The 4,573-nt window shown below is 39.0% G+C and overlaps 1 pseudogene; it reads right to left on the reverse strand.

Annotated features, from left to right (window-relative positions):
• Nucleotides 1-417: 417 nt before the first annotated feature.
• Nucleotides 418-4,573, reverse strand: part of LOC144238506 (60 kDa heat shock protein, mitochondrial pseudogene) — a 32,777-nt pseudogene continuing 28,621 nt past the window's right edge.

Consider the following 4,573-nt stretch of genomic DNA (forward strand, 5'->3'; position numbering starts at 1 on the left):
GATATTTCTTAACTTTGTATACAATTATTCTTACTCTCCACAGAAAGGCTGCTTCTTAGCTTTTCATCTGGTGATGGCAAGCACTAAAATCTTGACTTTAACAGAATAGTAGTAAAAATGCCTGTGATTTAAGTTGAAAGCAGTACATTGGTACATGGCTCTTGCATTCAGTTATCAGGAATGTACAAATGTCTTTTTATTTAGAGATACAAAATAAATTATCTGTAGGCACGGACAACGACAGCAGTAAACCATTATACATTCCCAACTGAAACCAGTAACTGATGGTTATAGTGATTTTCTTAGACATCAGCCAGCCTTCTCTTCAGTCATTTGCTTCAACTGACTTCTCTGAAGTTATTGTTGAGACACACTGCCTTCAGCTTCCTCTCACAGTTCATTAACAATAGTAAAGCACTATTCTAGGAATGAGAACATGCCACCGCCCATTCCCCCCATTCTGCCCATTCCAGGGTCCTCCTCTTCCTTAGGAATTTCAGGGACTACAACTTCTGCTGTAGTTAACAGAGAGGCCACACCAGCAAAATCCAATAAAACAGTTCTTATGAGCTTAGTCGGATCAATGATTCCCTTTTCTACCATATTCACAAAATCTCCAAGTACAGCATCTTAACCAATCTCTGAGGAACTCTGAGTAATTTTCTCAACTATCAATGATTCTTCAATACCTGCATTCTTAGCAATGGTCACCGTAGGAAATTTGAGTGTTCTCTTAATGATTTCTATACCAATTTGTTGATCTTCATTAGCTGGGTTATTGAATCCAAGGCTGGAATGCACCAAAGCAGGGCACAAACCCCTCCCAGAACAATGCCTTCTTCAACAGTAGCTCCAGTAGCATCGAGGGCATCTGTAACACTGTCTTTCTTTTCATTCACTTCAACAGCATTTGTGCCACCAACCTTCAGCACACCAACTCCATCTGAGACTGTTGCCAGACATTCATTCAGCTTTTCCTTTTCATATTCACAAGTTGTGGTATCTAACTGCTCAATAATTTCTTGGATACGTTTTTCAAATTGAACCTAGTCACCTATTCCTTTTAAGAGCATTGTGTCATCTTTGGTCACAATGACCTCTACAACTTTTCCTGAGTCATGAGGCTGAAGATCTTCAAGATTTAGAGTCAACCCTTCTTCTCCGAACACTGCACCACCAGTAGCAATAGCCATATCTTTAAGCTGGTTCTTTCTATTGTCACCAAAATCTGGAGCTTTGATGGATCCAACCTGAAGAACAACTTTTAACCTATTCAAAATGAGTGTACTCAGGCTTCTCCATCATTGTCTTCCGCAATTATGACCAACAGCTTACGGTGAGCATTGGCAATGTCAAGAGCAAGTACAGTAGACTAGACACTAGAAATGTTCTTTTCACTCAACAGAATATAGGTATTTTGTAATTCACATTTCTGCCCTTTTGATGTATTAATAAAATATGACCTCTATCAAAATTCATACCTTCAAGAATTTCTAATTCATCATTTAGTGTTTTTCCATCTGTTCCTGTGGTGACACCCTTTCTTCCAACCTTTTTCATTGCATCAGAAATGATATTGTCAATTTCTTTGTCTCCATTTCAGAAATGGTAGGAACCTCAATAATTTCTCCAGAGGTTGTCACAGGTTTAGACTGCTTCTTTTTTTTCAAATGTTTTATTTATTTCTGAGAGAGAGAGAGAGAGAAACAGCATGAGCAGGAGAGGGTCAGAGAGAGGAGGAGACACAGAATTTGAAACAGGCTCCAGGGTCTGAGCTGGCTGTCAGCACAGAGCCTGACATGGGCCTCAAAACCACGAACTGTAAGATCATGACCTGAGCCAAAGTTGGATGCTTAACCGACTGAGCCACCCAGGCGCCCCTAAACTGCTTCTTAAGTTCAGCAACCATTCCCATTAAACCTAATCAATATCTGCATTTTAACAAGATTCCCAGATTATACATGCATGCATTAAGCCTTCTAAGCAACCCTGTAGAGACTCTACTATTTCTCCACGTGTGACCCCTCCAATGAGTCACCTAGTAAACAAAGATAATGTAAAATGTCATTGTCCTATGAAATCCAATAAAGTTTAAGGTAAAATTTAAATGCCATTAGGACATGATTTTAGTTGAAAAAAGTGATTACACATTTTAATGCTTTAAGAAATTATTTATGGAGGAGCCCTAGAGAATTGTGTTTGCTTTAGTCAAACGGGTGAATATCACTTAATGATATGTCTTACAGAAATCTAAGCTTCCAAAAGAAGTGTGATCCGTTGCAAATACTGTTTTTCTTGAAACAGAATTCAGAAATATTAGTTTTGAAAGAACATATGTCAAAAAACCCCACCAGCAGTGGGATGGCTAGTCATGTTACATCACTAGACTTGCATTAAAATGGAGACATGGAAGGAAAGTTCCAGTAACTCAAAGACCAAAAAGACCTGCTATTCAGGTTTAAGAATCATGTAAATTTTATGTTTAGTGTGAAGTGTGCACAAGAACACTGGGGCCAACCTACTCTATTAGGATAGTTTTCAAAGCTAATTTTGGCCATATCATCATTATAATACCATTCTATGGGTTTGGCTTATCCAACATTTAGCAAACATCTCTTTGGTAAAATCCTTTATTCACCCCCTTTTAATTGAAGATTATGCCAAACTGTTTGGACTTCTGAACACAGGCAAAATGAATAAATTGTCTCCAATGTAGAGTTATTGAAGATAATAATGAATGTAAAAGTCAATTTAAATGTGTTATAGATGAGAAAGTGACAAGTGTTATGGATAACTGAAAAGATTAGCATAGCATAAAGGGAATCCAAGTATTATGAATTCTTATCACATTCTGAGGAAAAAAGATACGTTAGCTTTGTCCTGATTAACCAGTGTCTCCAAAAGATAAATTAATTCCTTTGTTTTAAAAAAATAGTTTATTGTCAAGTGGTTTCCTATAACACCCAGTGCTCATCCCCATAAGTGCCCTCCACCATGCCCTTGACCTCCCATCCCCTCTCCCCATACCCATCAGTCCTCAGTTTGTCACTGCTAAGAATTTACCCAAGGTATCCAGGAGTGCTGATGCATAGGGGCACGTGTACAACAATGTTCACAGCAGCACTCTCAACAATAGCCAAATCATGGAAAGAGCCTAAGTGTCCATCAACGGATGAATGGATCAAAATTAATTCCTTTTTATTTTCCTTTTCTGACTATCCTGTGGCACAGTATGAAGGGCACATTTCTCTTGAAAGATTTGAATCAATTGGCACCCGATCCCTGAAGAAACCCAAACTACAAAAGTCTCCATCCATAGAGAAGAAATTAAGGAAACATAATTGTTAGGGTTTGAGCTGTAGTATTACCTCACAATGGGATTTTTCTCTCAAGGAAACTTATGATGAAAAAAATACCATCATCTTGAGATCCCCTTTGAAAAATGAAGCAGAGTTCTATTGAACAAGAAGCACTGGGTGCTGAGACAGAAACTCCCAATTCAAAAACTATCCCAGAAAATTGGTATATGGAATTGAATAAACTTAATTAATTCCTTTTTAAATTTTATTTGAGAGAGCGAGGGAGAGGGGGGAGACAGAGAGAGAGAGAGACAGAGAGAAACTTCAGCAGGCTCCACGTTCACCTCAGAGCCTGACTCAGGGCTCAATCTCATGACTATGAATGAGATCCTATCCTGCGCTGATATCAAGAATAGATGCTCAACCAACTGAGTCACTCAGGTGCCCCCAAGAACTTGTGTTTTATTAAGGGAAGATAATAATGAATGTAAACATCAATTTAAATGTGTTCTAGGTGAGATGGTGATAAGTGTTATGGATAACTGAAAAGATTAGACCAGTGTCAAGGGAATCTCAGTTTATTGGTGGGGTACAGATGATAACAAGTAGAGTATTAAAGAAGTTAAGGTAAATATTATTGATAAAATGAGCGTTAAGCCAAGGCAGAACATTGTGGAATTCTTTAGGCATGTATTGGAAGATGAATATCTCGGGCAGAGAGAACATTATTTCAAAAACCATGAAGGGACTTTGGGTTTCTAGTTCTGCATGTTCTAGGTCCAAGGATCTTGGAGGTCACCATTCTGTCCTAATAAGTATAAAGCTAAAGATAGTGAAGAATCAATAACTCCTCTTGGAACTACTTAGCAAGCCACTGTCCCCAAGATTGGAGAGACAGACAGGTGAAAACAGAGAGTGACAGTTTACTCACAAGAGGAAACTGTCAAGGGAACCAGTGCCTTGAGAAATGCTGTGAGCAGTGCCTTGCTCAACTGAGCAATATAGTGAGATTGACCTCCGAGAGCTCAATGAGGTCCCCAAAGTAAACGTAAGAGAAAAATCCCTGCCATGTGTAGCAACATGGATGGACCTTGAGGGTGTTATGCTGAGCGAAATCAGTCAGGCAGAGAAGGACAAATATCATATGTTTGCACGTATAGGAGGATTAGGAGGAACTTGACGGAGGAACAAGGGGGAGAAGAAGGGCGGAAATGGTGGGGGAAAGGGAGAGAAGCAAACCATGAGAGACTCTTGAATGCTGACAAAAACTGAGG

Source organism: Crocuta crocuta, unplaced genomic scaffold (assembly GCF_008692635.1).
Source record: "Crocuta crocuta isolate KB4526 unplaced genomic scaffold, BGI_CrCroc_1.0 scaffold405, whole genome shotgun sequence".
NCBI lineage: Eukaryota > Metazoa > Chordata > Mammalia > Carnivora > Hyaenidae > Crocuta > Crocuta crocuta.